This window comes from Eptatretus burgeri, chromosome 5 (genome assembly GCF_056783735.1).
Source record: "Eptatretus burgeri isolate ZD-2024b chromosome 5, Ebu_testis_v1, whole genome shotgun sequence".
Classification (NCBI taxonomy): domain Eukaryota; kingdom Metazoa; phylum Chordata; class Myxini; order Myxiniformes; family Myxinidae; genus Eptatretus; species Eptatretus burgeri.
Genome location: NC_140965.1, coordinates 72,607,285 through 72,619,608, shown reverse-complemented (window position 1 = coordinate 72,619,608; position 12,324 = coordinate 72,607,285). Strand labels below are relative to the sequence as shown.

Sequence of the window (12,324 nt, the reverse complement as noted above, 5' to 3'; positions counted from 1 at the left end):
CAGGTGTTCCACAAGTCCAGCACAACCGCATGCTCAACGAGAAGAAGTGCATCTTTGCTGTGCTGGAGATTGAGTTTGTGGGGTTCTGGCTCTCAACTCACGGCGCCTCTCCACTACAATCAAACACGGACACGATCCACCGCGTTCCGGAGCCTATGTCAGCTGCACAGCTCGCCTCATTTCTGGGCATGACAGCATGCTATCTCTGCTTCTTGCCGCAGGACTCAGCCACGACATCGCCCCTGCACCAGCTGCTGAAGAAAGAAGCTCCATGGGTTTGGACCGCGGACTGCCAAGTGGCTGTGCGCCAGCTGAAGCGCCAGCTCACCACAGCACCCATCCTGGCACATTTCAACCTCGCCAGTCCCACCTTGGTCACCTGTGACGCATCTGCCACAGCGTTGGGGACCATCCTCTCCCAACTTCAAAATGGGACGGAGAAGCCCATCACTTTCGCCTCTCGGGCATTGAGCTCTACCGAACAGAAGTATTTGGTGGGGGAGCGTGAGGCTCTGGCATGTGTCTGGCTTGTGAATGCTGGCACATGTACCTATATGGCTGGGTATTCACACTTTACACAGATTACAGGCTCTTACAGCCTTGATGTCCACCTCAGGTACAGGGCACAGACCGCTCTGACTGTACAGATCTCCTCCAACAGTACAACTTCACCCCAGGATGGGACAACGTTGCAGCAAATCTGCTCTCTAGAGCTGTGGTCGCTGCCGCACCTGCCAGCCAGCCAGTGGACATGGAGGACGACTTGATCCAACTGCTGCACAGCCCTTTCCAAGCTGCGGTTTCCCTCCACGAACTCCAGCAGGCATCTGTGGAGGATCCCTCTTTTGCACCTTGTGCTCCTACATCGCAGGAGGCTGGCCTACCCGAGTGCCCAATGAACTCACACCATTTTCCAGGATCAAGGAGAAGCTGTCATGCTGGAATGACACCTGTGTGGCTCGAGGTCACTGCACAGTCATACCATATACTCTGCGTGCACGAGTGCTGCCTATGGCGCATGAGGGACACCTGGGTATCGTCAGAGAGAGCAGTAGCATTGCCGGGACCTGGTGTGGTGGCCTGGTATCGACCACGATGTGGAGGTAATGGTCAGGGATTGTGCAGCTTGCCTGCTCGGTGGGAAAACGGGCCAACCAACCCCACCACCTCTGCAATCACTGACCTGGCCTTCTAGACCCTGGGACCGTCTGCAGATGGATATCTGTGGGGCAAATCCATGGCATACCCCACCACCAGCGCTACCTCATTGTCATCTATGATCTCCATTCCAAATGGCCTGAGGTCTTCCCGGTGGGCTCGGTAACCTCCCAGGTCATAATCCACATCCTCGACACTGTCATCTCCCGTTGGGGGCTGCCTCAGATCATTCCAACAGAAAATGAGCCACAGTTCATCTCGGCCGAGTTCTCCACATTCCACAGTGACAGGGGGATCAAGCACATCCGTACAGCTGTCTATCACCCACAGGCTGGGGGGAGGGGTGTGGGAGGTGGGTCGAGCGGTTTAAACAAACCCTCAAGAATGACATACGAGCGCACCTGGTCCAAGGTTGTGCATCTCAGACAGCTCTCCTCTCGACCCTCCTGTACCACAGAGCAACGCAGCACACTACACTACCACAGGGGTCTTGCCAGCACTGCTAATGTTGGAGTGGGAGCTGCAACTGCCACTAGATAGTCTACGTCCACCAAAAGCTCAGCTTCCCACACCTGATGTTCACACCAGAGTCAGTCAGCACCAGCACCGCATGAAGCAGCAGTTAGGACAGAGCTCACAGAGTGAAGTCGCCTGGCATACGTGTCTCAGACTGGGTTAGGTCTAAGTGGCTCCATCATAGCGCCAAGCTCCAGTCCTTCTGGTCCTCCCCTCTACGTGTTCGTCGACAGCTTAGTGCAGCCACTTTCCAGCTCCAGTACGGGTCCTAGTGGCATCCCAGCAGGCTGCGCAACGTACCACCTCCAGAACTTCAGCCAGTACCCTTTGGTCACCATGGAACTTTGTTCTGGTTGGTGACGCGCGTGCATCATGTTTAACTGGAGAGTTTTACGTTGCCGTGAGTGAGAGGTGGGGGCTGCTTGACGGCAAGGAGAATGGTGCCATGTTTTTGATGACGTGAAAGTCACGCAATAAACGTGTTGGTTGGTTTCCCATTCTAAAGTAGTTGGTGTCGGGTTTTTTTTTTTTTTTTTTTACACCATAACACTGTCTTCCTGTCCATGTTCCAATTCGTGTTAAAAATATAACGTTCAATTTAAACAAGTTGTTTCTCAATCATAAACTGACAAGACGGACATGAACCAATTGCTTTAACCCTGCTTTTCACTTCACATGAGTGGGGTAACAACAGCAACAACAACGAGAGTTCATAAAAACACGATACACCACACGGTTATTTAAGTTTTAATAAAATTAATGATTTTTAACGATCGTCTAAAAAAATTAGAAAGTTTAGTGCTGTTGAAGTCGTCCAGAAGCAGTCCCGAACAGTACCCTTATACACCACCAGAATGAACTTTTTTTTTTAATGAAGGACAGCACTGTAAAACTGAAGGTTCTTGGAAGTATTGTGATGATGATTTATGTTATACTGTTACGAATCTGGAACCCATCGCACACAACAGCCAGGGTCCCTATAGAACAGTTATATCGGAAAGTATGTGTTTATAGTTAGGGCCCCCAGACCTGTGTCTAATGGGAACTACGTGTGTGCTGTGGAGATTCGTTTGCATCACCCTCACCTTCACCTCCCTTCCTCACGCCGACGCCATTGTGGGCGGAGATTTCCATCAACTCAGATCGAGACTCCGCCCTGGAAGGCAGGGGCGTGCCCCTTGTCCAATCAGGCCACAGAGTTCGGTCTTCCCACGACATGCTGGCCAATGAGAGTGGAGGCCGCCGATGTTCTCACGACACGCCGGCCAATGAGAGTGGAGGTCGCCTCAGAAGGCGATGTTGTCACGACACGCCGGCCAATGAGAGTGGAGGCCGCCTCAGAAGGTGATGTTCTCACGACACGCCGGCCAATGAGAATGGAGGCCGCCTCAGAAGGCGATGTTGTCACGACACGCCGGCCAATGAGAGTGGAGGCCGCCGCAGAGGGCGATGTTGTCACACACGCCGGCCAATGAGAATGGAGGTCGCCTCAGAAGGCGATGTTCTCATGACACGCCGGCCAATGAGAGTGGAGGCCGCCTCAGAAGGCGATGTTCTCACGACACGCCGGCCAATGAGATGTTCTCACAACACGCCGGCCAATGAGAGTGGAGGCCGCCTCAGAAGGCGATGTTCTCACGACACGCCGACCAATGAGAGTGGAGGCCGCCTCAGAAGGCGATTTTCTGACCCCGGGGAAGAACAAGATATAAAGGAATGCCAGGTCGGTTGGTCGGTCGTCTTAGTTGTCACCTGGTTGTCGTCTTGGGGTCGTGATGGTCATCATTGTGTTGCGGGTTCGAGTCCCAGCGAGCTGGATCATCGTCGCCTCTCATCCTTGGCCTTGGTCGGTTGGTGCGTGGCCGGTTGGAGAGCGCGGCGCCCGGTGCTTGGAGTGGCGTCGTGTTGCGGGTTCGAGTCCTGTTGAGCCGGATCGTCGAAGACCACACAAGGTGGACAGATCCAAGCGCAGGCTCTGGTCTTTAGCTCACCTATCCTCGAGCTGGAGGCCTCCAATAAAGACTATTGGGGTCCGTTTGTCTGTGTGTCTGTGTGTGGGCCCGTCTTTAAGTGGCAACTGTTAAGTGCCTTGTACATTACTTGCATTTCATTTCTATAGTTTGATAACTCTGCTTCTTGCGTGCTCCCCCCTTTCCCCCATTATAAATAAATACATTTGTTAAATGTATCAGTTCATTGCTGTGTTTCTTCCATTGGCTGAGCATGATGCTTGTTGGTGAATTATAAAGGCTGTTGCCGCTGTAAATGTACGTTTGGAGCGACGGAACTTCGGCAACCATCCGCTCGGATTGCGCACGGGTCGGGCACGCTAACGGCTCGACTCGTACGAGTGCCGTCAAGGGTGGGAGTACTCGGTAACTCGCCACGTGGAGCTCTAGGTATTTTGAAGATTGGTAAATAACCCTGTACCACGTGGTGGAATTATTGACTACTCACGGTCCGGTAAGGGACCCGTACCTGTCGGAGTTTTCCGAAAGGTACGATCTAAATTCCAGGCGTTCGGTAGAGTCGACCCTCCTGCTCCACCTAGTGGTCGTGCTTGCAACCCACACCCGGCTCTGCAACAATACAGTGTTCTAATACATAATTAAATTTAAATAAAATTTTAAGAGGTTTAAAGGTGTAAAAAAATAAATAAATTTCAGTTTTACCACCATTTTCCCAGTGTCTATTACATCACCCCAACAAAAACATTGCATTAGTTATTCATGCCTATTGTATGTGCCCATAATGACATCATTAAAAAAGAGTAAGTTTCCTGTTTGGAATGATTTTCAATTTAGTTTGACTGACAGGCAGGCACAGTAAAAATGTTATCTCACTCTTTCAAAGCAAAAATACAGTCAAACGAAAGACTGGTCTTTCTATTCATGTTCAAAATATAAATTCGATTTAAATAAGTTGTTCCTCAATCATAAACTGAAAAGACAGACAGACAGGACAGGTATCGGAGCATGCACCAGAGCAGCAGGTCACTGTGTCCACTTTCTGCCGGCACTCCAGGGGCCTCCGTCTGGCCATCCCCCAGGCAGATGTCTGGCCCATCCCCATCTCTTTGAGATTCTGATCAACCTGCTGCAACAGACAGACGGACATGAACAAATTGCTTTACCCCACTTTTCGCTTTGCATGCATGGGGTAACAACACAGATAACAACACGAGGAGAAGGAAACAACCGTTTCAGAACAGAAGGAGAAGAAGGAGAGCAAGAGGGCGTCAACATGTTCTCTTGAGCTGCCACACCCCATTTTAAGTGGTGAATATCATTTTCAAACAGACATACCAAGTGAAGGAGGAATTGGGGTTTTTGTAGGAGAACCCATGGAGGTATTGGCCTTCCCATGACGAGTCTACTTCAATCCACTGTGCGCTGGTCAGTGGATATTCTGCTTCTCTTCTCAAACATATCCATGGAGATATTCGTCTCGGCAGAATTCCATCAACTATTCGTGGGATCTCCCTGTCGGACATTGCACTACTGTTATCTTGGTGACAATTACAACGCTGCTTCTTATATTCCCTCGTTGGTGTCATTCTGGGTGATTTTTCATGCCATTTTGAGAAGGCACTCAGCATGTTGACCGGTGTTTATCCTCAGAGCTTATTTGTCCCTCCAACCACTTCAGTTTTGACAGCCAAGGGGAGTGACTCCTAATTCTCTGATATAATTTTTTTTCTCTGCTGATTATTCATCTTTGGGGTGTATATAATGAGATCTAGGGTGGTGTGAATCTGTCACCCTTGAGCAATTTTAAATATTCAAGATGGCGTCCAAGATGGCTGCCGCAAAGGACTAAAATTTGAAAATTCTTATTTTCATGTTTTCTGCCATAAAGCAATGATGTTTTGGCAAGGATATATGTTTTTGTGTCAAATGGATTCAATAGAAAGGGTTTGAGAAGTATTGGATGTACCGTTGCTGTGGTAATTAAGCAATATGGCCACCATAAAGGCGGTAAAAATGACAAAACTGCCATAACGTCCAAGATAATATGAATAGAACATTCTTTGTATTTCCTAGCTATATAACATTGACTACAATAAATTCGATAAAAAGGATGAATGAGTTTAAGATTTTCTGTTGCCATGGTAACCACCTTAAATAGCTTCCAAACCGACCGCTTTGATTGCTGAAACTAAACAACAAAGAGCAGTATGATTTGTTCCTGGATATTATCATTTAGGGCCATACAAGATGACCACAGGAAATGCTATCAAATTGACCACAGAGATTGCAAAGAATATCAAAAATGGAATTGCATCGAGAATACCATAGATTACATGTAGGTGACAACTACCATTAAAGAAACTACGTGAGCACACACGAATGTTCATGTTAGAAAACAATATATCTTCAGCTATCAGAGGAGTCAAGATGTATCTTAGCCCTCATTATCTGCACAGGTTCAAGATTTGGCTTGCAGGCATTTCAGTTTAGAGTGGTGTCACAAAATTAATGTTCTGACACAATGGGTCATTGGGTATTTGCAGATGGATACAGATGTGTATACGTCCCCGGGTTCAGTTGAGAGACATCTAGTCATTTTCGTCATCGTTGTCTGCCTGTAGAACCTGCTTTGTTCTTTCGTTGAAACAACCCTGGCCACCCTGACATGCACAGAACACTGAGCAGGCAAGGTTTGCACTGTTGCAACCACATCTTGGTGTCTTGCGTGGGATCTCACTATTGCAAGAACATCTGACGAGTTTCAGTAAATCATCTGGTGCGAGGGGGATGTCACTGGAAAGAGTTGTTGGGAAAAGTGTTTTGGCGCCATCTTCCCGTGAACATCCAAATGTTGTTGGATGCATTCTTGGTGGATCTGGTTGCAGTGCATTCCTCCAGACTGCCACCTGAAGGTGAGCGTGGGCCACATTTTCCTTGAATGCCTCATTTGTTGGAGGCAAAGTAGCCAGCTTTGGTGCACCAGCCACACTCCGGCCCACTTTGCTTACCCACATTTTCTGGCGTGCCTCTGTCAATGATGTACATTTTGTCTGGCCATAACAGGCCAGAATGAATGGTGTTGCCTGTGAGGTGACCTCCGACAGAACGCGACTTGTGTCACCTATATAGCTTAGGGCATGAACGCCAGCTCTCAGGACTCTCTTTGTATTTCCAAGCTATATCACATTGACTACAATAAATTCGATAAAAAGGATGAATGAGTTTATGATTTTCTGTTGCCATGGTAACCACCTTAAATAGCTTCCAAAACGACCGCTTTGATGGCCGAAACTAAACAACAAAGAGCAGTATGCCACAACAAAGAGTGCCACAGCCTTTTCAATTCCGAAGTATGTTGCCACTGTATCGCAACCAGTGAGTCCATGTGTTGCTAACAGGTCTGGGGTGATTTCACGATGCTGGTCAACGGTGGCATTGATATCAATCGCTGCATGACCATGAATTGGCGAAACCATCAAGACAGAGGTTGAAGCTGGTATGCCACCTTGGCAACAGAAGTGAAGCAAAAGAACAAAGATGTCAGTGTCGTCTGCAACCACATGCACTTTCTTAGCCTTCACCTCTGCCACTTGTTGAACAATCATGTTATCCGGCTCCTCCTGCATTGTTTTCATGTCCTGGTGCTTCATGATGACACCACTATTAATCTCCACTGGCACAGGGTCACTTCCAGTGAGAACAAGCTTGTGCTGTGTGAAGTCATCCTTGTGGGATGCGATGTCCTCGCATATTAGATCGATGAGTTGTATCTTGTTTCTGGTGACAGTCAGCATGACCTTCTGTGGTCGTAGATCTTCAAGTTCTCATTTTCAGCAAGCTGTGTTTGAAGTTCTACATGCAAGGTGTCCCCATAAACTTTGCTCGCATTGATAATCATTTCTATTCGTGCCACACCAGTAGTCTATGAGAGCGATGTCTTCTCATCACACTCAGTGCCATACCGGAACTTAAAGACGCAGCCCTGCTCCATGGTTTAGCTCTAGATTAAAACAAAGAAAGAAAATATTAATGTTGACAATTTTAGGGAGAGAAAGAATGCTCTGTACACGTCACATCATGTCATTCCCACTTTAGACACCTATTGTCATCAGAATATCTGAAACGTAATGGTAATCAATGTGATATTAGTAGAAAAAACATGTTTATCAACACATTACAGTACCCATTATGGTAGCATCTTTGTGGTCACCATGGCAACATCAAACAGTTTATTTATCATATCCATCCCATCATGATCTCAGGGTTAGAAAACATTTAACTAAGGCCAAAAATGTACGGTTTTATGTTATATATCTTTAACACTTATTTCAAACATCCGAATGGTCATTTTAGATGGTTACCATGGCAACAGAAAATCGTAACTCATCAAACCTATTTTATCCAATACATTGTGGTCATTAGTATATACCTAGAAAATAAAAACGATGCTCTAATAAACATTTTCTTGAAATTTATGGCAGTTTTGCCATTTTTACCACCTTTTACCGACTTAATGGGAGCCATATTGCGAGTTACCATAGCAACGGTACATCCAATACTTCTCAAACCCTTTCTCTCGAAATTATTGGACCCAAAAACATATATCTTGGCATAAAAATCATTGATCTATGGCAGAAAACATTGGAATAATGGGAATTTTTGAATTTTCGTCCTTCGTAGCAGCCATCTTGGACGCCATCTTGAATATTTAAAATTGCTCAAGGGTGTCCGGTCTACACCACCCTAGATCTCATTATATACACCCAATGATAAATAATCAGCAGAGAAAAAAACTATATCAGACATTTTGGGGTTAGGGGGAAATTTTGCCTTTGGCTGCCAGACTACCTCATCCTTTTCAGCTTGGAGTTCCCCCTATCTATGGTGTAGCTTCACCGGCTGACTCGAGTTATTCTCCATGCTTCGGTGATTCACCTTCTGAGGCCTGGTTGAACGTGATGGACTGACTGCCTGTGTCTACTTCACCGTCTGTGTGCACCTTCTGGACTTTGATCCTTCAAAACAGGGCTCACCGCTGACCTTTCACCCATTTATAACCCGTAGGGGTTTAATGTGCGGACTGCTTGAGAAAACTGAGTTGCCACGTCAAGAGTTGTGATTTAACGTGGAGCAGCATTTCTGTATGTAACGTTCGTACTTATTTAATTTGGTGATTCTTAAGAAAGTCATCAATTGTTACATTTAATTACCCTCGCTGAAGGAGAGGGTATTGCATTTAGGTCTGTCGGTCTGTCTGTTTGTCAATTGCCTGCAGGTCACAATTCCAAACCGATCATCCTGAAACTTTACCGAGTTGTAGAGGTAGTCTCAACTGAAAAGCCTATTGATTTTGAGGTCAAAGGTCATCTTGAGGTCGAATTTCTAAAGTCGTCATTTTTCATTTGATTGACTTGAAAATTAAACAGCAATTACATAACATAGTGCATTACTGAGTTGGGAAACCAACTATTTTTGATATCAAAAGGTCAAAGATCAACTCAAGGGCAAACATCCATAATCATCAATTTTCACCTGAAAAATCATCAATTTATATCCTATTAACTTGAAAATTAAACAGCAATTGCATAGTCCATCACTAAATTGGGAAAGCAACTATTTTTGAGGTCAAAAGGTCAAACTTCTTAAATCATTCATTTCATCTGAAAAATTTCAATTTTCATCCGAATAACCTGACAATTAAACAGCAATTGCATAGTGCATCACTGAATTTGGAAACCAACTATTTCTGATGTCCAAAGGTCAACTCAAGGTCAACCTTCTAAAATCATCAATTTTCAACTGAAAAATCGTCAATTTACATCCTATTAAATTGAATATGAAACAACCATTACATCATCCATCACTAAATTGGGAAAGCAACTATTTTTGAGATCAAAGGTCAACTCAAGGTCAAACTTCTAAAATCATTCATTTCATCTGAAAAATTGTCAATTTTCATCCGATTTACCTGAAAATTAAGCAGCAATTGCATAGTACATCACTGAATTTGGAAACCAACTATTTTTGATGTCAAAAGGTCAAAGGTCAACTCAAGGTCAACCTTCTAAAATCAATTTTTAACTGAAAAAATCATCAATTTACATCCTATTAAATTGAAAATTAAACAACAATTGCATCGTCCATCACTAAATTGGGAAAGCAACTATTTTTCAGGTCAAAGGATCAAAGGTCAACTCAAGGTCAAACTTCTAAAATCATTCATTTCATCTGAAAAATTGTCAATTTTCATCCGATTTACCTGAAAATTAAGCAGCAATTGCATAGTGCATCACTGAATTTGGAAACCAACTATTTTTGATGTCAAAAGGTCAAAGGTCAACTCAAGGTCAATCTTCTAAAATCATCAATTTGCATCCTATTAAATTGAAAATTAAACAGAAATTGTATCGTCTATCACTAAATTGGGAAAGCAACTATTTTTGAGGTCAAAAGGTCAACTCAAGGTTAAACTTCTAAAATCATTCATTTCAATCTGAAAAATAATCAATTTTCATCTGATTGACCTGAACTTTGATTAATATTGTCAATTTGAATCTTAATGAAATGGACAATTTGATGTATCCATGGCAACTTTTGGAGAGGAGGTGGATTTTGCAAGTGTTGTGCTCTGTTCAACGAATTTTTATTTTTTATTTGTTTATCTGCACAGAACTTTAGTATTTTTCTCCGCAAGCGCTTGTCGGATTGAGACAATTTTCACCATAAGAGCTACTCAAAGGACGACTCATGCAGAATGTTTAATTGATAATTATGTTGTTATAGGTCACATGGTGTGGCAGCCATGTTGGAAAAACGGAAAAACTTTGCATCTCTGTATCTCTGAAACCGCATCATGGAAAAAATTTAAATTTGGCACATGGCAAGTACTCTTCATGGGGAATAAGTGATTTTTATGACGTCATAGATGCCTTCGTTATGACGTCATAATTGCATATGTGGAACACTACATCTGATCAGTATGAAAAGTATTTGAGGGTCATCCAGGGATGAAATGGTCCACAGAAAAAAAAATTGACGACATCTTCGGTCACGTGATTTGGCAGCTGTATTGTTTTGAAAAAAATCTTCACAAATCTTCTCAGAAGTGGCTGAACAAATCAAGGCGAAACTTTACACGTATGACTGCCTATCCATGAGGAACGAAAGGGTCACATATGGTGTCATATGTCACATGATTTGGCAACCATATTGGATTTACCCTAAAACGTATGAAAATCTTCTTCTCAAGAACGGTTGGATAGATTGAGGGGAAACTTCACATGAATCTTCCCCATGCCATGGGTGTACAAGTTTGTTGGGGAATAATTGATAGGTCACATGGTTTGGCAGCCACATTGGATTCAAGAAAAATATTAAATAATGTTTTCTCTGGAACTGCTTAATAAATTGAAGTGAAACTTCAAAATTATTATCTAGTAGTGGAGTGGAATAAATATTTTAAATTTCAACTTGATTGGTTGAATGGTCTGGCGGCCAGAATTATTTATTTATTTTGATCTGGGTTCTTTTAGATTTTTTTTGGATTTTTTTTTTTTAAATAAGGCTCACTTGTCTGTGCCTGGGTGAGTTTAAGGGTAGAGGAGTAGCTGCTGAAATGTGAATCCTATCCAGGTTCCTCCTGATGACTTCATCTTTGATTTTTGCTTGTTTGGGTTCCTTCTGATTACTCCAATGCAGGACTGTTCCGATTTGGTCTTCCATTTGATTTGAATTGAATTTATTTTATTCCAATTCTAAATTCAATTGAATAGTAATTTTAGAAACGTCATGGGTCAGGGTCAGGTATCCGATCAAAGTGGGGTTGTATCAAATTGGGACGTGTTGGTACCCGGTCATCACTGCCAGCAGTTATAAAGTGGCAGTTCTTGTCATGTCTCTTATTAATTACGTAACACACCAGTCCACAAAACTACCCAAACACCACACAAAACAAGTCCTAGTGAGGGTCCGCAATCTCTGATTGCTCTTTTTCTTGTTTATTTTGTAATTGGAATGCCATGCTGTGATAAAATGACGTATTGAGCTACTTTACATACCGTAACATGATGGGCTTTTAAAACCTGGGAATTCTTCTCGATTTTTTGGGGGGAGTTGATTAGCCTAATCAACTCGGGAGGTCATGGCAATCATTTTGGTGTTGTCACATTCTACATCACAACGTTCCAATAGAACTTCACAAAAAACATCACACACACACACACACACTTCATCCATTTAACTCGTATACTTTGTTTTCATCCATTTACTTGATGCACAAATCTTGGATAATTTCCGAACAAACTATATTGTTAGGGTGCTCCAGTTCATCCGGTTACACAGTTAAAATCCGGTGAGTCGTGTTAAAATGACCATAGAGGTCAGGTTAGTCAATGCCTCTGTGTCAGATCGCAGCAATTTATCTCCGCAACAACATCAATTGGACCCATCGGGCCAGCCAAGCTCTACGCTGATAATTAATCGACCACGTGACTGATCTAATAAGGCCGAGCAAACCTTGGTCAAATGACGCGATCTTTTCCATCAACCAATCAACCCTTAACAGTGATGACCAGAACCACCAGATGAAGCCACCACAACAAACAGAATTCACCTGAGACCAAGTCAGGTTTAATGATTATAATGGCATGGGGAAGAAACAAAAGGAAGCAATGTACAAAAA

General features: G+C 43.8%; 1 pseudogene; it reads right to left on the bottom strand.

Moving 5' to 3' along the window:
* Positions 1-5,848: 5,848 nt before the first annotated feature.
* Positions 5,849-7,438, bottom strand: LOC147026686 (uncharacterized; annotated as a pseudogene).
* Positions 7,439-12,324: the final 4,886 nt, after the last annotated feature.